Source organism: Lissotriton helveticus, chromosome 9 (genome assembly GCF_964261635.1).
Source record: "Lissotriton helveticus chromosome 9, aLisHel1.1, whole genome shotgun sequence".
Lineage (NCBI taxonomy): Eukaryota > Metazoa > Chordata > Amphibia > Caudata > Salamandridae > Lissotriton > Lissotriton helveticus.
In genome coordinates, this window is record NC_136070.1 from 278,607,019 (window position 1) to 278,630,308 (window position 23,290).

At 47.1% G+C, this 23,290-nt stretch overlaps 1 protein-coding gene across 11 annotated transcripts in view; it reads left to right on the top strand.

The window, feature by feature from the left end:
- Nucleotides 1-23,290, top strand: part of NRXN3 (neurexin 3) — a 2,205,897-nt gene that overhangs the window by 603,539 nt on the left and 1,579,068 nt on the right. The gene's annotated exons all lie outside the window — the stretch shown is intronic.

The following is a 23,290-nucleotide window of genomic DNA, read 5'->3' on the forward strand; positions in this document are numbered from 1 at the left end:
GCTCTTGGGACAAAAAGTTGTGATACTCCCATTGATCAAATTCAGCCATAAGATGTGTAGTACAATCGATTAACGTCTTCGTGATGATTCACTTGTACGATACTTCTACAAGACTGCATGTTCAGTAATGTAGCTTCACTCCAAACTGAAATAAAATACATGATGCCCAATGCCTGGTATTGCTTTGCTGTCACAAAGGCTACAATTTGCAAAATCACAGACTTTGGTCTACATCATAAGTTACATTGCCCCAGAGACACATTGTGAATAGGAAATGTCTTTCTGACCCAAGTGCACGCTGCAGCTCATTGCACACCGGAAGCAGAAAGGATTGTGAAAGAAGTGCCGTCCTATTCTGAATTAAAAGCAATGTGTTAATAATTTGCAATCTCAATTGAAGTTGCAAACCATTGATCAAATGTAAACAGCCGAAAGCATGCGGCAGCCATTTGCAAAGTGAAAGCTGTCTATGTGAGACAGCACTTCCTTTTGGAATGTGCGCTGTGGCATTCTTGGAAGCAGACAGTGGTCCAGTCGACTTCTGCTTGCCTCTCCAAATGTCATTCCCTGATTGTCCACTGAATGGTAGTTTTTTGTACGACTGATTCATACATCCATTGCAAGGCAAGGAGAAAAGTAGGGCTACAGTTATTTCAATGTTTTTAGGTTGAACCTAGCGGCAGAGCGCATGCACTGCTCACTTTGCGAGGCATGCTGTATTAGAGTATGCTGTGGAAGCCTCGCCCACTCTCCTCCCATATTTTTTATTGGCTGGTGTCATTATCCTTGGTAAATGCTGGCTTCCGCTTCATTCAGGTGTACAGACCACTTACAAATTACCGTTGCAATTCGGTTTCATTGTACTGGCGTGAAAAGGATATATCCATTTTTTGCTACAACTAACACTCAACAATATAAAAGTTTAACTCTGGCATTCGCCAAGGGTTATCGAGAATCCCTGACCCTGATGAATTAACACATTTTACCATAGACACAGAACGGGTAGAAACCTTTGATGCATCTGGCCCATTGAGAGCTATTGGAAAGGCAGTATTCAGCAAATAAACAAAACTTTACAAAACCTTTGTGCGCCTCTAGTCTGAGGGTGGGCAGATCAATTGGGAATGTAGTGCTGGCCAGCCACTTACTTCTGCAGTGTAATATGTCATATGTTGAGTTCCTGCGGCCTTTGAAATGGAGCTGGAAGGACTGCGTCTTCTAAATCCTGTAATGTGTTTTGTCAGGCTACACCTTTCAATGCCGCGTCCCCGCTGTCAAGGAGGCTTCTAATTAAGAAGCCTGCCAGCCAGATCCCCAGCACTGTCTCCGACGCGGGCTCACTGCCGCGGAAGTCACGCAGACGACAGCTGTCGGCTTGTACAGCGGTGGACGCCGTAGATATGGACAGTGGCTTTGTCTGCTCATCCGACTCCTGCTGCAGGTTCTGTTAAAAAAAAGTTTATTCCTCATTGCTTTCTTCCCTACCATTAAAGGAAGGTTAAAAAGGGCTGGCAGCTCGCCCTGTGCAGACGTTGTAGACTGCTGGGGTGCCCTCAAATTATCTGCTATGCGTGATTTATACAGAGCTGTGCGAAGAGCTTGCTCATTCAGGGCTCACATAAAGCACCTCCCAGATATGTAGTCTAATAATCACCACACAAGTGTCAGCTGTTCCCTGCCTGCATCAGTTACCTTCTTTTTCCTTCACCGTCTGGTTTGAGACTACGTCCCCCAGACTGCAACGGGTCAGAGAGGCACTCGTAAGAGCGGCTGGAGTCCTGCGGTGTGGTTATTAGCTGTTCGCTGCCTGCATCAGTTACCAGCTTTCTCCTTCACCAGCTGGGGTGGGGCTGCGACCCCCAGCCTGCAGTAGGTCACAGAGCCACTTTTAAGTGCAGTGGCGCGTCCCGTGGTGCGGGACGCGCCATGACTTGTGCCCGGGCCAAGACCGGGCCACGACGTCACCATATTGGCCCATCATAGCAGGGAAAAGGCTGGGGCTGGGCTTGCCCACCCCTCCTGGCACCACCATGCAGGTGCTGTGTAATTATTGTTGGATTCAGGGTCTGTAGTGTCGTGGATTAACAAGGACAGACACTATGGTGGTTACTTACGAGCTTTATTAGTTGCCTCTTATCTCGTCCCTGTCCCTACACTATCTGCCCTCATCCTGTCCCTGCTCCTCCTCTTCCTCCCCGGCCCCCTAGCTCCACCCACCCAACTACTAGACTGTCATCCATATAACATCTCCCCCCTTCTTAACAAAATACAAAACAATGTGTGAACTCATATTTCTTCAATGAGTCTCTTTGGTCGCTGGATGTTTCGACGCGGCCTTGCGTCCATTTCTCCAGTGTTCACATCAGTCTGGGGTACACCCAGTTGACCCAGATCCTCCGGAGCACCCTGTTCCGGTGCTTCAAGACTGAGTGACGCAGTTGGGTCCAGTAAAGATCCTGTCGTGTCTCTGGGGCATTTCTTAAAGTGGGACACATTTCTCGTAATTCGCCGTTGGTCAGACTCCGCAGTCAGCATGGTGCCTTTCTATTGGGTGACAAGCAAGGGTTCATCAAGGAAACGACAGTCAGTTTTCTTCTATCGGTCTTGTTTGACCAATACGTAATCCCCTTCATGCAAGGAGGGTGATCTCGCTCTTCTCTTGGCATCGGCGTATGACTTCATCTTGCCTTTGTTGTGCTTGTCCGTTTCCATCATTTCTAGATGGTTGTGAGTGGGTGACACAGCTCGCAGGGCTCCATCCCAGGTCGGGAAGCGGTTTCTCATGGGGCGACCCAACATCAGCGTGGCGGGACACTTCCCAGTGGTTGAATGGGGAGTCGTCCTGTAGGCTCTGAGAACCTCATTGAGAGCCATCTGTAGGTCCTTCTTTTCGGCAGTGGCCTGCTGGAATGTCTTTTTGATCGTGGCCATGAAGCGTTCGACTGTGCCATTTGCCTGTGGCCAGAGAGGTGTAATTTTCCTGTGATGAAAGTCCAGGTGCGTTGCGAACGCGCCAAACACATGCCCATTGAAGGGAGGTCCATTGTCTGTTTTCACCTCTCTGGGGACACCCCAGGTTGCAAATAGTTCATCCAGCACCTTGAGGGTACTGGAGGCACCTGTGGAAGGCACGAACTGTGCGAAGGGAAAACGAGAATATTCGTCGATTATGGCTATCACATACTTGCCGGAAGGTAGTGGTCCGTAGAAATCCACGGCAATTTCTTGCCATACCCCATCAGGTAAGGTGGTCATTTGTAATGGGGCCGGGGGGTCGCCTTTGCTTGTCAGCTGACACGGGTGGCAGTCTTTCAGGGTGGACTCTACCATTTGGTCGAGGAGGGGAAACCACACGCGTTCCCTGAGTGCTCGTTTTGTCGACACAACTCCCCTGTGGCCTTCATGAGCAAGGTCGATAACGCCTTGCCGTAGTCGACCAGGGATCACAATCCGCTGTCCACGCAGTATGATTCCATCTGTGGTCACCGATAGCTCCTCGTGGACATGCCGGAACGCTTGCAGCTCTTGCTTGGTGTCCAGATCATTGTCTTCATCTTGAGGATCATGCCTCCACCTGTTGGTTTGGATCTTGCAAAGTACCTTCTGCAAGACGGGGTCCTGTGCAGTGGTGTCTCGGATGGCATCCATGGGAATGGCAGGTGGCAGTGCCTGATCAGCCACAAAGTGGATATATTCCTCAGCAATTGAAGGACTGGAGCTGGTTGATGCGGGAGGATGCCGAGACATATAGTCCGCCGGGTTTTCAGACTTTCCCGGCTTGTGTATGATCGTAAAAGTATACTCCTGAAGCCTCAGGCCCCACCTCTCAATCCTGGGGGGCATTTTGGATCGGGGGTTACCGTAGATGGTGACTAGCGCCTGGTGATCAGTGATCAGGGTAAAGTGCTTGCCGTAGAGGAAGACATGAAAGTGTTCACATGCCCAGACCACTGCAAGACTCTCCTTTTCGGGCTGCGAGTATGCCCTCTCAGGATCGGACAGACTGCGGCTAGCATAAGCAACTATACGTCTCTGGTCAGAGTCATTGTCGTATTGTGCCAGAATGGCCCCCAAACCTACGGGGCTAGCATCTACGGTGACTTCAGTCTTTCGTCTGGGGTTGAAGTAAGAAAGGTTGTCGGCAGATTCCACTGCCCGCTTGATCTCTGTGAATGCTTGCTCACACTGGGGAGTCCATTCAAAAGGCTGGCCTTGTTTGGTTAAGGTGCGGAGCGGGTGGCTGATGGTCGCGTAGTCCCGGTTGTAACGGGCACAGTAGCTGGCCATCCCCAGGAAAGATCTTAGTTCGCTGACATCCTGAGGGCACTTGGCGTTGTTCAAGGTTGTCACCTTGTCCGGATCAGGTTTCATTCCCGCTCCCGAGAAAATATGGCCAAAGAATTTTAATGTGGACTGGTGAAACTCGCACTTGTCCTTGTTTAGTGTCAGGTTTGCATCTAGTAGGGCATGGCAGACACGATTGAGTGCAATGTCGTGCTCACGGGTGTCGGAGCCATACACAAAGATGTCGTCGCTGTAATTGAGCGTGTTGGGGGATGTGTTGTATGAATTGCCGAATGGCTTCTTGAAAGATCTCGGCGGCTGATGATACACCGAAGCTCAACCTCTTGTACCGGAAGAGTCCCAGATGGGTGGCGAAGGTTGTGATGGAGCGGGACTGGACGTCCAGCTCCAGCTGGTGATATCCCTTGTTTAAGTCCAGCTTTAAAAACACCTTCGCTCCGTTCAAAGCAGAGATCATGTCACATAGAAGCGGCCCTGGATGGCGCTCACGTTCTATCGCAGTGTTGGGTACTCGCATGTCAAGACATAGTCTTACTTTGCTAGTGGTGCCCTTCTTCGGTACGATGACCACTGGCGACACCCACGGGGTCGGGCCATCCGTACGTTCAATGATGTCAGCCGACAGAAGGTCATGGACTTCATCCTCGACGGATTTTTGAAGGTGGAAGGGTACACGCCGAGGGTGCTGAGCGACGGGCCTGATCTGGTTATTGATGTGCAGATGTATCTGGCGTCCCTTCAACTTCCCCAGCCCCAGGAAAAGGCGGGGAAAACGGTTGATGATGTCCTGGTCATCACAGACTTTGAAGAGGATTTCAACCTGACGGAGACGTTCTGCAGTCGGCAGGCTGAGCAGGCAGTCAGCTTCGGGGCCCTTGATGACATGAATGACTGCCTCTATGGTGACGTTGTTGTGTTCGAGCGTTGTCGGGAATTTGCCCAGACATTGAAGCGGCCTCTTGGACATCCAGGTGAAGACTCGGACGGGTGCATACGTAAGCGGGGGCTTGGGCCGCATCCTCTCATATTCAGTGACGGGGATGTAGTTCAGCGAGGCTCCGCTGTCCATCACAAATCTAGTGTCATGATTCCCTACTTTTATGTGCAAGCGAGGATACTTCTTGAGTTGGTCCGGGTCTGCTATCATGTTCGCATAGTGAATTGTACGCTCAGAGTCTCTAGATGATGACCTAGAGTCCCGGGACGGGGATCGGCGCTCCCATCGAGATCTGCGCGACTCTCTGCTGGAGTGTGACGAGCTGGAGGACCCTGTGTTCTTTCCATGGACGGCTCTTATGTGGTGTTTTCTGGTGTCAGAACGAGATGATCTCCCGGTTCCACTTCGCCTCTCCTTGTGGTAGTCTCCGCACATTGCTTCGAAGTGGTTTGTCCGACCACATTTTCTACATCTCTGGCCCATGGCTGGGCAGGCGTCCGCATGAGGATAATCATATACACACCTGTAGCATCTTTTCGCTCTCTCTGGTCTTCCTTCTCTCCGACCGGGTTCTCGCCTTCTGTGCTCTGAGTGTCTCGAACGAGACGACGGTCTTGTGTTCCATTGCTTGTCTCTCGAGCTTCTTCGACCGCTGCCGTGGTCTTGAATGCGATGTGCCTGCTCATGACTCACCTGGCGCCCAGATTCAATGGTGGTGGCATGCTCTTCGGCCTGATCATAGACGCGAGTCATTTCTTCAATGTCATCTAGCTCGTGAGGCTTTCTTAGTAACCGCCTCCTGAGCGATTCTGAGTGGCACCCATCTATGATCTGTGATTTGATGGCGGCGTCTGTTGAAAAGTTGTCAAACTCGCAGTGTCTCGACAGCCGCCGCAGGCGGGTGATGAACACGCTCATTGTCTCGTCTTTCCCTTGACGTGCCTGATGAAACGCGTGACGCTCATAGTCCACGTTTCTTTTATGGAGAAATTTCTTGTTCAGCGCTTCACGTACTTTGTCATATGTTCCGGTATCTGCGGGTGGGAGATCTTTGATTATTTTGCTTATTTCTCGCCCCGCCAGATTGCGGAGTGCGATAAATTTTTCCTTATCAACAGTCACTTTGGACGCCTCGATGTAATCTTCGAAGTCTTCGAGCCACTCCTGCCACTTGGGGCCCATGCTCCCCCCTGTCGTTAGGGTGACTGGCTCCGGAGCCCTCAAATGCGACCCTCCTGCGATGATAGGCTTGACTTCGTCTCGTTGCGGCGATGTCGCCATCTTGGCACCGCAGAGTCCTGCCTATTCGGCCTCTGGTTCGCTTGGTACTGCTTGTTATTCTGCTGTTTGTTACTCTGCCTGACCTTAAGATGGCCGCCCCACACTGACTATGGGGTCTGTCTCCGCAGCTGCCTTACTCCAAGATGGCCGCCGTCACTGGCTGCACGCAAGGTTTTCTTCTCGGCCCATTCAGCTTCAGTCAGCTCATTGGGGACTCACCGGCCGCCGACTTCGGGAGGGGATCAGCTCTCCTCTTGGTGTCCACTCTCAGGGCCTCGGCTGCTGGGCTCAGGTGAGGTCGGGTGGGCCCCCGCCTCGCTTCCCTCAATTTCACGCGCTCGCTCGGCGCTGCCGGGCCAACTCTCACGCATCCGGCGTGAGGCACGGTTTCGGCGCAAATGGATTCCTTGCTCCACAAGAGTGTCAGCGCTTGCTTCTTCGGCCCCTCTCGACTCCCGCTCAGTGGCCAGACTGGGGGTAGGGTCACCTGCTGCTGGCCTCTCACTTCAGGCGGCAGCTCTAGCTTCGGCGGCAGCGTTCCTCTTCCTGGGCGCTACTCGGGACAGGGCACCTCGTCAGGGTTTCGCTACCGGTGGGGAATGTCGCATCCCACCCTCGTCGCCAGTTGTAGTGTCGTGGATTAACAAGGACAGACACTATGGTGGTTACTTACGAGCTTTATTAGTTGCCTCTTATCTCGTCCCTGTCCCTACACTATCTGCCCTCATCCTGTCCCTGCTCCTCCTCTTCGTCCCCGGCCCCCTAGCTCCACCCACCCAACTACTAGACTGTCATCCATATAACAAGGGTCCATTTTGATTACGAGCTATGGGTAAAAGAAAAGACCCACCCACAACAAAGGCTGGTGATTCTATGCTAGATGGCTATATGAAGAAAGCAGTGTGAGCGCTTAATAAAGAGATTGAGTGTGTGGAACATTGACTATCTGTTACAGCTGCCTTGGTCTCTGACACTCTAATAACCCTTGAACCAATTGCACAATCGTCTTATTTGGCTACCATTGACCCTCAACAAGTCGTACTGCCCCTGTTTTTAGTAGTGAACAGGGGCAGTTAACTTGTTGTCTATTGCATCATCTAATGATAGAACCCGCTAGGAAGACCCCCCTAACCAAAACGAAACGAAACCAGGGTGTACAAAAGGGCTCCTGCCACGGTGCTTCAGCTAGATACTGATGATGATAGTCGCTATGCCAATAATCTCAATATGTTTATGCCAGACGTTTGACTGTTGTACAGAAAAATTTACTTGGGAAAATCAGACAGATGATGCCAGGTATGCTTTTTCCCATTAGCAAGCGATTGGACTCAGTTGAGGAATTTTTTCATAGTGTAAGGGCTGAAAGAGTAAATATGCTGGATGTCCATACATCACAGTCTAAGCCTGTGTCTGCGTCTGTGGCAGGTCATGTACAGGTGGTCGTCCCAGGGCCTTCTATAAATGGGCCGCTTCCTATGTCATCATCGTCTTTTGCTAGGTTCCAGTAGAACCAGTCATCACTTCCAGCTACCCAGTCGCATTTACCATCAGTAATTTGTCCCATAACAAACAGTAAAGAGGTTATTTGTGAGCCAGTGACAGTAAATCTACCACTGGCTTGTTTCCCTTATGTGGCAGGTTTGGTAAATGTTCCCCCTTTGAACCCCAGATCAAGTAAAAGTTTGGAGACCCTGAAGAATAAAGTTATACATTGGCTCAATGTGAACCACATATTTCCATCTAATAAAGCACAGTAAATACTGCTGACTAGGAGAGTGGGATTTATGTATTCATTTATAAAGAATGGTCCCCTAAGGAAAGATTTAAATGGGGATTGCATTGTTATTAATTTTCAACAACCGGGATTTGCTGGGGAAACTCTAGCAAGGTCGATTCCGGCCACTCTGATTGCTAGGAATATGGCTCTATTCCCTCTGGGTGTTTTCTACTGTCATCTATGTAGTATTGAACCGGGATCCAATGACTTGTTTAAACACCATCAGGTGACTGGTGGTGACCTTCTATTTTTCCCCATTAGCTATCTCCAACAGGTTCCAGGCAGGCTCTGAATTCATTACAAGATAATGATTGACTCAAACATAAAAAGGGGTTATCCACTCATGGTTTGTGAAGAGAGTAGTGTGGATATTATGAAGGATTCTGTTGTAAAATTGTCCAATCACAATTTATCTTGTATAATTGAATCTGAGTGCTGTATTGTAGATAATAACCATCTGCCTATTGCAATCAATAATTAAGCCAATCAGAGCCCCAATGTGCTACCTATTGATGAGCTTGTTATGAGTACCACTAGCCAGAAATTTGAAGGTTGTTATAAATTTGCAATATGGAACTTGTGCCAGTTACAGAATAAGTTGGGAGCTAATGAATGAATAAGCATTTTCTCTGATTTTGATGTCATTTGTGTACAAGACACCTGGTGTGAGAACCAGACCGATGTGGAGGGTTTTCCTCTTATTTTCTGGGTGCCATACCTTCCCACGCAGGATGGGCCAAAGGAGGGCTACAGGTATTAATATCAAACAAACTACCTGTTATTGTTAAAAGGCTTTAATCTGTTGTGCCTATTCACAGTTACTGTGGCTGGTTGATAAGGAGGGCCCTAACATGGTGTTGGTCAATTTTTATAATAATATTTTCGACATCTCCTGTAGTATGGTGGCCCATGCCCTCGATTAGGTCTGGGAGCCTTTTTGTGTCCTATTCATTCCAACTTTGTATTGATATGGGAGGTGATTTCAACATCCAGTCTTTCTATCTTTTTACGAAGCAGATATGTGGGTATCGTATCTTGGACGGGGATGGTATTATGCACTTCTGTCATAATTATTATAGGAATGTACTGAACTCAGTGATTTTTAAATATGATCTCCTATTGCTAAAGTATAAATGTGTTATTGTTAGCCAACAGATCTCTTATTTTATTGGCAGAAATGCCTCCACTGTTATTGATCATGTTCTGGTGTCTACTTTCGCTAGTGGTATGATCGATACCCCTAGTATTATTCGACTGTAAGAAGTGATCGTAGCCCTATTATGTTACCCTTTTCTTTTTGGGGTAAGAAATGTGAAGTATTCCTTTTAGCCCCTAATTCCAGTTAGGCCTAACCGCGTACAAATTAAATGGTCAGGAATTCAGCCTTATAGTGTTCTACAAGAAATAGTAACTAAAACCTCTACAGAGATTAGCTAGTGTCTGAATGAGGTGATGGCTCCTGACAAGTTGCTATCTAGTTTAATCAGATTATCTGTTCCATCGACTCCCTTCTGAGATGATCTTTGAACTCTGTACAAACTAGAAATAGGTAATGGTTCAACCACTCATGTACTCAGGCCTCCCAGCGCCTGAAAGCGGCCATACTTACTTCTCATGGGGACAAAATGGTAGTTAAGGCACTTCAAAATGATTTCAGGCAGGTATTTGCAGTAAGGAAGAAAGCACTACAGGAAGAGGTATGGACCAAATTGACTCAATCCACTGAAACTAATGACAATAAGTTATTCTGAGATACGGTTAATGCCCCTTTTTAAATAAAGATACAAGTCCAGAGTTTAATTATTTTATTTCTTGTGAAGTATGGGTAGCCCATTTCTCAGATATTTTTTATAAAGAACCAGGAGGATAGTGGTCTACCTGTGTCTGAGGAAACCTGTAATTGGAATTCTCTTACACTACATATTTCCATTGATGAGATATTCCACGCTTTACACTATAGTGCTAGTGGTGGAGCTCCCTGCCCAGATGGGGTACCAGCAGATGCATTCAAAGCAGGGAAAGATCTATGGGGACCTATTCTGACATGGGTGTTTGATGTAGCCGCAGAAAGTATGATACCTCCTTCTTGGGCAGTTTTAATAACTGTACCTATTTTTAAGAAGCACAAAAAATTAGACCCTAAATGTTACCACCCTATTTCACTTTTGGATTCCTCAGTAAAATTGATGAGTAGGATTTTATTAATCATGCTGGAGAAATAGGTACAGGACTTTTCTAGATTATCACACCTTCATTTTGGATTTAGGAAGGGCCTGGGGAAGGTAGAGCAATGTGTTAATTTAGATTTGTGAAGAGCCTTCGCAGGTTTCTTTGTAGCTTTCATGTAGTTTATTTATTGGACAGCATCCCAGCAGAGAGCAGCCTCTTGCATATCAATAGCTCTCTTCTAACTGTTTCTCACAGAAGATTCCTTCACTTACATTCTACACGTAACTAAGTAACAGGGCTATGACATAGACAAGTAGTCATATCTCTACATATTGTTGATCGGGAAGTATACCAGTGCTAAAGCAGGATCACGTTGCCTTTCCTTTGACGACTTAAGCAGTGCATTGGATTTGGTTGATCATTCCATCCCCTGTCATCCCTGCTTTCCTTTGGGGGGCCCTATGGCGATTATATGCTTTCTTCATAAATCTCAAAGTTACCCCATGACAGGTGGGAACAAATCGCAAAAATGTAGATCCTTTTTTATTGGTGAATCCACAACTACCAGAGTGAACTTCTTTTGCTACCTGGGTGTCTTATTTACCAGTAATGTTGCTTGGACACAGCAGGTCTTAAATACTAAGGCCCATATGACGAGTTGCAGTGGCAGTCGTGGACCTCTGCTTCATTTGTCTGACTGCCGTAGTAAGAGTTTAGCGGTCAGACCATGAGGGGACCGCCGCAAGCCGGAGATCTGTGATCTCCAGCGGTGCTGCGGTGGTGCTGAGGCCACAATATGCTTGGTGGTGCTGCTGCAGCACCATCTGGCATATTACAAGTTTCTTCCCAGCCTAATATTTCATGTTGGTGAGCCCGTAGTGAAAAGTGAGGCGGGCTGGGCCTGGAGATAGATGCAGGGGGCACATGGTGTGCCCCCCTGTTTGCATGACTTAACAGTCCATGCCTTCCAGGAATGGCCTTTGAAATTCTCATTGTGGTGCCTATTTGAATGGCACTGCTGTGGGAACGCCTAAGGACTGCCCGCCAGACTACAAAAATACTTGTATTCTGGTGGGCGGCTGGCGGTGGGCTTTGGCTTGCCTGCTCACCCGTTTTTGCCTAATTTCTGTTCGCTCATAAAGAGGTTGGCTGGAGGGCCTGCTTTTAATAAAATATTTGTTACTTAAGAAAAGGTACATAGACCCACCTCAAACTGATGCAGGAAGGCATCCTCAGAAATAACAGGCATACATACGATCATCACCCAACAGCAAGCACTGGAAACATGCAAATATAAGAGCATCACAACTTAGTTTGCACAAGCCATTTTTCTCAGAAATCTATATCTGCATTCAGTGGCAGCCCCTCTTTTAGGACAGAGGAGCATCGCCCACCTGCTGACAGCGCCGCAAAGGTGAAAAATAAAATGTTTTAAATTGAATTTATTATTATTTTATTTTTCATTTTCCCAAGCCTGAGATGGTGTTTGGCGGCAGGGCCACTGCAGCTGACTGGCAGCAGGGAAGTGGTACTCACTCCAACAGTTTACAGGGAGCATGTCACTTTGGCCAGCTGTCCTGCAATGGTCAGCCTGACATGTGCAGTGTAAACCACTCCACTCAGCTGTCTCAGACAGCTGGATGGAGAGAAGGCATAGGCACATGGCGCCTGTAGGAGCATCGAGGCAGCCCGCTTCAGCCAATACTGGCACTACTCTCATGCTACTGACCATTATCAGCAGCATGAGAGCAGCATCTTAATTGGTGCAGAGAATTCAACTGCTTCAAGCTTCCAACGCAGAGGGACTGAAGCTGAGGACCAGAGGAGGTGAGCCAGCAGAGTGGGTAAGTATTCTCTCTGCTTATTCTGCCTGTTATTTTGCCTCTTTCTGTGCATTTCTGGCATTCATTTCATTTCAGTCCTGGCTCCTCAATGGAGATGTTGCATCCACAGAGTCCAGATACCCCTAAGGGGGGCACTGCTGTCCTATAGAAATGCTCATTGATTGATTGACTACGTGTGAATGCATCCACCCATTTACCTGCCCCACCACTCTCTGGGGTCTGCATTACTATTAAAGCAATAGCTTTATATTCAAATGATGCAGAGTTTAACAACCCTTGAAAAAACAGCACTGACCTTTGAAGCAAGACCTAAAGAAGTATCCTAGTAACAGGCTTTTCGATTTGAAAACACATTATGATCAATTAACAAAGGGAAATTCCAAATCCTTTGACAATAAGCCCTAAAGAACGGGAGCCAATTGTGAGAAATGTGGTGGTCATAACTCTGAAGCACAGTATTTCTAGCCACCCACACTTCCATGGTCGCAGTGTCTTCTCCTCTAGCATCTCTGTCTCTCTAAGCTGCAGACATGATTCACCTTGTTAGTTCTCTCTGTGAACACCAACACTCCATGCAGTCTATGTTAAAACTTATTTTACAACAATCTTTTGGATCTTTTTGCAGTTATGGACCTACCTCCTCTGGTCAAAAATATGGTTAAGCCACAGTCATCCTTGACTAACATGTGTATGGATCAGTTCAATTGTATTTGTTGTAAACAAATGCAGGTACACCATCCTATGGGTGCAGCCGGTGTGGAGCAGCTTAACTATATAAAGCTTCCTAGGTTGGGTGTGAGTATGCTCTTGCACACGTCTAAGTGCTTAAGCAATAAGAATTTTTAACATGAAGCAGGAAAATAAATTTCCCTCTCACCCCTCCACCAGCTTCTCCACCAAGTTGCACCATCAGGACTTTGGAAGTCCCAACATTCTCAGAGAGCTTCAGAGTGTATCAACTCTATAGCAGTGGTGTCGGGATCCTCCCGGGGGCCCTGGCTGTGTCAAGCAGATTGATCAAAAGAGTGAGGCTAGGCGCACAGCAAATGGTGAAGTATTTAAGGTGCGATTTAAAGTAGCTCAAAAGAGTTAAAGGTGCTCCTGCAGGTGTCGCCACTGTGCAAATGCGACTTGGATAAACAAATAGTTGAGTATACTACTGAGGCGTAAGTATATCCCTGCTGTGGGCACACTTGTGTGGTCCGAGGGCACACGAAATGGTGCGTCGAATCCCCAAAAGTTAAATTCAAGAAGTTGTGATAACGTTTTCAATTCTTTATTTTTTCAGTTTCTCATGGTAGTTCATATTAATTTCATATGGAACATCACGATGAAGTTTAGGCGTAACTGAACAACGCTGGGTTAACTCCAATGCATTTCGGACCTATTGATTTGTATTTTGTTGATTCTTTTTGTTGTAGTGCTCCTCGATAAAGGACCTTAGGTCCGAAATGCATTGGAGTTAACCCAGCGTTGTTCAGTTACGCCTAAACTTCATCGTGATGTTCCATATGAAATTAATATGAACTACCATGAGAAACTGAAAAAATAAAGAATTGAAAACGTTATCACAACTTCTTGAATTTAACTTTTGGGGATTCGACGCACCATTTCGTGTGCCCTCGGACCACACAAGTGTGCCCACAGCAGGGATATACTTACGCCTCAGTAGTATACTCAACTATTTGTCAAGCAGATTGATGGCATGGACCCTTTTTCTCTCCACCAGCTCCCGGACTCGAAGGTATGCCTACCCGGGGGAGAGACGACTGGGGAACCATATCACTGGCCCTTTAAAGATCCTCTGCATGAAGATGGTAGCCACGCCCCTTGGAGGTGGGATCCTGAGACGTCATCAGCTGAAAAGACGCTGCTCTCCAATGAAGTTAGGTTCCTGGACCGGAAGGCGGAAGACGGAGGAGCAGAATCGATCCTCGAGATGGACGAGCCTCTACAGGAGAAGAACATCGCGTCTGCAGAGCCAAGCCGAAGTGCGGAGGAAAAGCCAGGAGGCCCACGACCCTACGCTGCGCCCCACCATGCTCCCGGAGGAACGTGGCTAGAGCAGGTGTGTGCTCGCTTCCTGGGTCCACGGAGGTCGGAACTGGCTTTACCTGGAGGCGGGAGGGAACGGGAGACTATAACTGCGAGAGGCTGTTTTTGTTAACCGGATGCGAAGCATAATTACTCTCCCACCCCCTTCAGGTGACGGTCCCCGATCCTGCACAAATCCTTTCTAGTGGTGTAGCCTCCCATCACTCCCCTCCTTCGTGATATTTTTCTGGCCCAAGTACTAACGAAGGGCTTTTCTACCATTTGTTTTTCTTCACATCAATCCGGAGCCCAGGTCCGCCAGGTCCCCGCAAGACGCCAAGGAGGGAGACGAACATCCCCCTGCAGACGACGTCGTGGGAGCCCCGCACAGACTGTTATGTTTTTTTGTTCTTATTCACCTGAAAATAAAGCCCCAATTTGACTCTAACCTGTGTGGTCTCACTTGTCTACCTACCCCAGGTTACAAGTGGTCAGGCCATTTGTCGAGCCACCGACCGATAAGCTCATGCCTTGTATGGCTAAGTTAACTCAGTAATGAGTAACACTCTGAGGAACATGGGGCCCAGTTACCTCCCTGAACTCTCTTGCCAAGAGTGGCAAGCATTGTTGCCACAGTATTTCTTACTACTCGCTTTTCCCTTTGAGTGCCATAGATATCTTTTCCATTACGATCCGATTCTCAAATCGGATATAGCCAAGTCCCTGAGGCTGTGTATGTCCTTACTGCCCAAGATCCCCAGGGCCACCTGTTTCGCTGCTCATTGCAATAAGGTGATTAGGTAACTTATGCGTAGTATCTTTTGAGTTTGGGGGCAATGCCATTGTAGATGCAAAAGAAAAACAGTTACTTTACGTCCCCTCTAGCATTTTTCGCTATTGGATCTTAGTATGTGAGTACCTTAGTCAATGGGCCTGATTTAGAGTTTGGCGGACAGAGGTTAAACTATAGGTATGGTCTAGTACTTTACCCCTGCCATATAGAAGGTCCTACCCCACCAAATTTAGGGATGTCTGCAGGCCCAGTGAACATCTCCTAGCATTGACAGGAACCACCTTCGCAACGGCTCCTATCAATGTATTAAAAGATTAATGGACAGTTATGTCAACATGCTGGTGCTGCCCATCAAACTTTTAACATCCCACATTCAAAGCAGGATTTTGTTTTTGAAAATATAAAAACAAATGACCCCATTCCATGGGATTTATATCCCATAGAGTAATAGTAACTTTTCAGTTTTCATTGCCTCTTATTATAAGGTTTTTCCCAGCTGTGATGGACAGAGAAAATTGGACATTCAACTGTTCACTCTAAATTGGCGGAATAGTGGGATGGCCAAACCAACGATGGCCCTTACTCCTTCTGGCTGTCGACGGAGTATATCAGGGACAGATTAGTCTCAAACACTGGCATACTTAAGTTCTGCCCATGTGTAAATTAGGTCGCCAAACCTTCATTTTGCCAGAGAGGTTTGTCCTTCACCTTTGACATTCAATTACTTGATAGTTTGTTGTCTAAATAGTGCTCAAAATGTTTAAAGCAATGTTTTTGTTTTATGTCGGTTTATTGTCCGCGTCTACTACTTTCCACTTTCTACTACTAACTTGGCGAGATTACTTTCTCTGCACTGAGCCGCACCATTATCTGAAGGAACAGGATCTTTGCTTCACCGCTGATATCACCAGCCTCAGTCAAGGAGTGTAGCCTTCCCATATAATGAATCTTCTATGGAAAAATGCGTGTTGCAAACTTTGTCCACCGAAAAATTGCATATTCATTATACACACCTCTCATTTAAAAAAAACATCTTGTAAGCTATTAGGTTTTTGGTCTTTCTGCCCTCCAACAATAGTCATTTTCATTTATCAGTTCATACAAATAAGTTAAGATCCAGGATCTGAGATCTGTGTGTAACCTGCAGGTGATCCAACATCGCTGAAGAACCCTTTGCGCAGTGATTGAAATAGAAATGTCAAAGTGCTTACTATCCCCGACTTCTTGCTTGCTTCTGAGAAGAGACGATACTTCCCATTAACCCCTTCGATGCTCGTGACGGAACCAAGCCGTCATGAGTCACGGTTGGGCTGTGCTCATGGGGCATGGTTCCGTCAGGACCACGCCTGTGATTGGAATGTCCAGCACTGGACTAGAACTCCTGCCGCAGGTAAGGTGTGCAGGTAAAAGCCATCCTGCTGTGAAGTCCTGTAACATTTCCTTTAAAATAAAAGAAATTCAAATGCTCAGTACCTGACAGTAGCTGCCCATTTAAAGCATACCCCTTTCCACATGTCCAGGGCCCTGAATAGTCCCTTTACCAATACTTGAGGTCTTGCCAGCTATGTTTGTGATTTAAAAGCTAAATGCATACATGCACAGATACACACATACTCCTCAGCATCAAATACCACTTGGGAACATTCGTGCCTGATTTAGATCTGGGTGGCCGGGTTGCTCTGCCACAGCGGTGATGGATATCCCGTCCGCTGAATTATAAATCCCATTGTATCCTATTGGATTAATATTTCAGCGGACAGTATATCCATCACATTGTGATGGAGTAACTCATCCGCCGAGATTTAAATCAGGCCCTCAGTCTTTTGGCCCTTCCGATTGCTATCTCATCCATTAATCCTTCCAATGTCCATGCGATGAGCTCTGATAAATTGGAGTAATATTCCTGTTGTTTTCAAAGATACAGAACTGCAACACATTGGTTACAGACACTATAAAAGTGTGGTCATCCAGTGACCAAGTGGACGTGTTCTTCACTATCATTGCCATCAGTAGTTATCTACTCTGGTTTCAGATGGGCCATCATGTGGGCTACCATCTCCTGTCCTGTAATTTTGCTGCCTCTCTTCTCTTTGATTCCCTTACAATGCATTCACCATTAGTCCACAAATCAAGTAGAGTTTGATAAATGGCCGCAATGCAAACTTCATTCACATATGCAAAACAAGTTTAGTAGGTGCAGGGGAAGCACCTGCCTCCTTCACATGCAGAAATGGAGCATGTACGCATAGAAGTACAAGCTTTCTCACACAGTGCAGAGACAGCGCAGGCAATGGGAATGCAAGCTTCTTTGAAACATGTAGAAGATGTAGATGTACTGGACACAGAGCAGCAGTGTAAGCTTCACTCATTCACAGGACAGGGTCAACATAAAAGAGGGAAGTTTAGGGTTCCCTTAGCCATGCATAAACAGATAGAACACAAAGTCTTCACTTGCACATACATATGCACTAGAAATAGAGACAATATACAAGCAATATAGAATAGGTAAAGTATAGCATGAGCAGCATTAGTGCACGTTTAATCCACACACAGAACAGGTACAGTACAGACCGAAGAACAACACATTTCCTCAATCAGAAAAGATACAGCAGCATAACTTTAAATCACCCTTGAAGAACCAGTTCTGTAGAGTAGTGCAAGATCCCCTACCAGGAACACACCAGGCAAAGCAGCAGCAACAGTAGTGCAGGATTCCCAGACCCTGGTTGCCAAAACATTCTGGTGAAATACGAAATTTCACTAGAGGAACGCTGTTGGAACTGGCACTTTCTGGTTGGCTAAAATGATGCGCCAGCCAGGCAGAACCTACCACTCTCGTCGGGGTGGATGATTACCCACACTGTATAACCTGAACTCACCCTTGAGTAGCTTGGCACTGAGCAGCCAGGGTTACCACAGAGGCAATTTGTAAAGCATTGGCACAGCACTCACCCATGATAAATACATTGAGCGTCACAAAAGAGACTTCACATGAGATATACGTAAATAATGTTTGTATTCAACGCACACAATAATCAACAGAACATGAACATCATGTATAACATCATATATTGCGAGGCATAAATTACTTTTAGAAATATTACTAGCAGTACTAGGCCCAACTGTGTTGAAATTATATCAATAATATGGACACTTGGGAAAGATCCTGTTCTAACCTCCCCAAGCTCCCTTATGCGGTGCAACACATTGTCTACCACAGCAATGTTTATAATTCAATGCCACAGAGTTACAGGGTGCACCCCTGTTCACAACAATATCAAAAATATATATATACAAAGAGTTATACTACTTTTTAGCAGCACCTGAGCCGAGGTTGCGCGGGTTGCGTGGGTAAAACCAATGTAAACCGTAGTGTTCTTCTGGCAAGAAATCAAATTGCAAAGTGACACCGCCGGCCAGTGTCGTGAACCACAGGTGGTCCTCAAACTGTCAGTTTCACACACACGCACTCACTCCACAATGATACACGGTGCAACGGACATCAGACAGATCTGTACGGAACTTAAGACTTTTAATGCAATGCACTGATACCCAACAGGTCAATTGATAGCTCACTGTAGAACCTGTGGACCAAGCCTACCTCCATCCTCCAGCTCACCTGACTATCCTATGCAAACAGATGGATAATAGGCCACAACCTGCTGAAGTCACACTAAGTCAATGTCCCAGGGAGGCAGGTGGGGGTAGGTAGCAGGTCTTATTAGAAGGCAGTTGTCAAGGGGCGGCTTGGCAGCCACTCAGGAAGTTCACCCACAGGATACGGAGCAGAACCGTGCTGAGGACAATAGTCAAAAAGGATTCCCCAAGGGCCTTCTGGCACCAGCCGAGTTCTGTGACATACAGGGGGGTCACACAGCCTCTTGACCCCTCTTCCTATCGCTCTTGGAAGGGTTCCTTTAGCCCAGTCAATCACTCTCACTACCCAAACCTGAGCCTGGCAATACTACATGGCAACTCAATGTCATGGGAGGCTGAGTGAGGAGAAGGCAGTTGGTCTGCCGCACTGAGGGCCAAAAAGGGAACACTCGATGAATGGGGAATGAAGCTGGGGATCCTCTTGAAAGAAGGAGGTACCCCGTTAGGTACAGTTTGATCAGAGTCGCACCCAGGCCAGCCAGGCGCAGTGTCTGGTGGGCATTGACATGAGTTACACTAAACCATTCCAGTCAGACAGAATGAAGAGTTGTGAAGTGCGTACCTCCCTGGAAATGAGGCACAATGTCCGGGTTGCATTGATATGGGTCGCACCAGACAATTCCAGTCACACACACAGGTGCAAGTTCAACAATGCCTCACCAGGTAAAATCAGGCACTACTACAGTTACGTCTCCACCTCCGAGGGTTGCAACCTGTGAATTGGACACCACCTAGTTGCATGCACAGTGTTTTATTGCTGTTGCTGGGGAATGCCCAGATATGCTCCTCCCAGCCTCCAGTGTGGTCTAGAGTTCAGCTAAAAGGCACATAAATTGTTTTAGAGCAGAGAAATGCCCAATTTATAGGCGAGGCATTTCTAAGCTAGTAATGACAAAACTTTTACCTGCCTGGCCTTTCACCTACCACTTGCTTCACCCCTAAAGACATACCCTCGGGTTACTCTAGTGGTAGTGAAAGGTCCTCTCAGGATGATTAGTGATTTAAAAAGGCCAGCTTGAGAAAAAGCACAATTGCACACACACAGATCTGCAATGACAGGCTGGACACATGTTTAGGAACCTCATAAATGCAAGTATGCACAACTGCCTGTGTTGGCAGGTTGGATACATGTTTAAGTACATCATTGGTGCAAGTGTGCGGACCGGCCTGCAATGGCAGGCTGGACACCTGTTTAAGCACTTCATTGTCAAGTTCACAGACAGGCCTGCAATGGCAGGTTGGGCACATGTTTAACCCCATCGATGCTCATGACGAGCTGAGCTCGTCATGAGGCACGGCGCTCCGGTGCTCATTACGAGTCATGAGCCGTGGAACGCTCGCATGCGGGGATGATTCCCCTGCTGTGCTGAGCGTTCCACGGGAGCGGGTCTGCTCATGACGAGCTCAGATTGTCATGAGCACACGAGCGCCATGCCTCATGACGAGCTGAGCTCGTCATGAGCATGCGGGCGCTGCGCGCGCCCCCCGCCCCCGAGCACAGCGGGGGAATTACCCCCGCATGGAAGGGGTTAAGTATATCAATGGTGCCAATGCTCACACTGGCCTGTAATGCCAGCTGGACACATTTTGCAAAACATCATAGGTGCAAGTGCACAGACCAGCCTGTAGTGGCAGGCTGGAAATGTACAGGGACATTATTGGTGCCAGCATGCCCACCGGTCTGCAATGGCAGGGTGGTGGCCTGTTTTAAACGCATCAGGTCAGCACCACCTCCTAACACGGGTAGGATGGGTGCAAGCACCGTCATGCTGCATTTACAGTAGGAAAGTTCCCCATGCCCTAAGGTCATGACAAGAGAATTAGTAAAACCTGGGAGGTATCCTATGAGGAGAGCCGACCCCCTAGGTAGGGAAAACCTATATGTGGGTTCTTCCAACCCGGGCAGCGAGGACTCAGGTGTCCCTATCCGGCCACTTACCTACCCTGAGCTTCATCCCGTAGGACCTACCCGAGGGCCACTCTGGTGGTAATGAAAGGCCCTCCCAGGTTGGCTAATGAGTGAGAAAGGCCAACCTGAGCATGATACATGTTTGACAGGCTATTCCGGTGGGTAGCACAATCAGTGCTGCATCCCACTACTAGCCAGTGCACTACCCACTCTGGATATGTGGTGTACTTTTTTACATGGCACTCACAAGTATGACACCTACACCAATCAAATAAGCACCCCCTCCTGGCATGGTTATTTTATTTATTTATTAATTTATTTTAATTAGAAGGTTTTGTATAGTGCAAACGTGACCCCCGAGGGTATCAGAGCGCTTTACATGACGAGTAGCAATTGGTCTGGTAAACAGGAAAACATATGCGCGAGAGCCGAACATATCATACAGTAACATAGATTAACAAGGATTACGATGGATTAAAGTCAGTCCTAGTAAGGAAAATCCACATAAGAGTTTGATATCTAAACCTTTTCAATGTCACCGATATATTGACTTTAGGGACAAAGACTTAGTCAGTAGATAGAATTTGGTTTCTTTTTTGAAGGAGGGAGGGGGTAGAGGAAATTATTTGAAGGTCAGGTGGTAAAGAGTTTTACATCTTGGGTGAGATAGCCGAGAATGCTCTGCCTTGCTTTTTCTTTTTGTGGGTATGTTGGGGTTTCAGAAGCAAGGTGAGCGCACTTCGTGAGGATCTGCTGCCCCCTGATTTTTCTAGCTTTTGGGCCAGGTAAGTGGGGGTATTGAAGTGTACCACTTTATGCATCATGCATGCAATTTTCAATTGGGTTCTGCTTCGTATGTTTAAGGATTTTAGGGCTGGTGAGATGTGCTGCTGCGTTGATGGAGGCTCTTAGAGGGGCCAGTTTGTATCTAGGTAGGCCCCATAGTGTGGCACAACCCCAATCCAGTCTGGGCAATACTAGAGCTTAGACCTCTTGTTTTAGGTCTCCGTGTGGTAGGTAGGGTTTAAGTTTACACAGAATGCTCAGTTGGTAGTTCACTCCTTCAGTGGCTGCACTAATGTGATCCTGCATATTTAGCTGTTTGTCTAATGTAATGCCTAAAGATCTGGCAGAGACTATGATGCCGGACGAGCAATTGATACCTGTAAGATGTTTCATCTATAGAATAATATTTGGGTTGTTATTCAGTGGCGAGATGAGAAGAAATTCAGTTTTGGCCGCGTTGAGTTTGAGATGGTTAACCGTGAGCCAGAGGTGCGTGTTTTGTAGGATGGAATTGAGAGATATGATGTCCTCTGGGGAGGTGATTTTGAGATAAAGCTGAGTGTCATCAGCGTACATATGGTAGTGGATGTCAGAGGTTTTTAGGAGGTTTGCCAGTGGTTCCAAGAATAGGTTATAGAGAATGGGTGAACGGGAGGATCCTTGAGGAACGCCAAGAGTGATCACTTGGGACTTGGAGAGAGATTGATTCATTTTAAATCTTAAGGATCTGTTTTGGAGGAATGAAGAGAACCATTGTAATACGACCCTTGATATGCCCATCCTTTGTTCCAGTAGCAAACGTGTAGGAAGGCTGTGTGCACTTTCCCGCTGCAGTACAGTGGAAAGTGCCAAGAGTCCTAAGATCATGAAAAGAGAGTAGGCAAAAAACAGAAGGACAAAAAGTTAAATGTTTTAGGGAAATCCCCCTAAGAAGGACCAGGCCAAGCAAACACACTCACCATCTGCTTTGCAAAGCTGCTCCACCTTTTAGAATTCTGCAGTTTTTGCAGATTTCACGTGTCTATAAGTGGGCTGCAGGTCCATCAGTGAACCGCGTGATGCTTCTTGGATGGGAAACAGTGAAACAAGTAAATCAGCACAACATTTTGATTTCACACTGGTTCTCATTTGCCTCTTCTTGACAACGGCATATGTTAGATTTCAGCATGCAACTTTTGAATTTGAATTTGAATTTAAAAGTATTTATTGAGCGTACGATTACCGGGCGGTTTCTTGGCGCTGGGGGAAGCAGACCCTGGGGAGCAGAAAAAAGTGGGTGATAGGGCGAAAAGGTCTGTGAAAAAAGAAAAGTTTTAAGCACCCTTCTGAACTCAGGGTATGCCGCTGTTGACCTGATGGTGAGAGGAAGGGAGTTCCAGAGAGTAGGAGCGAGGACAGAGAACTTCATACCCCCCGATTTGGTCTTCCTAAACCGGGTAACCGAAAGGAGAGATAGGGAGGAGGAGCGCAGTTCTCTACTGGGAACGTAAGCCTTGATTTTAGAGTTAATAAAAGCTGGAGCCGTCCCGGCAAGAGCCTGGAAGGTCATGCATCCCATCTTAAAAAGGGCGCGTTCTCTGATGGGAAGCCAATGAAGGGCTCTAAGTAGTGGGGTAACATGATGTGACTTGGGAAGACCATAGACTAGGCGGGCGGCTTGGTTTTGGACCAGTTGGAGCCGCCGAAGGGCGTAGGCAGGGACACCGTTGTACAGAATATTGCCATAGTCCAGGCGTGAAAGGACCATAGCCATGAGAATAAGTTTTAAAGCAGCAAAAGAAAAAAAACGTGAAATCTT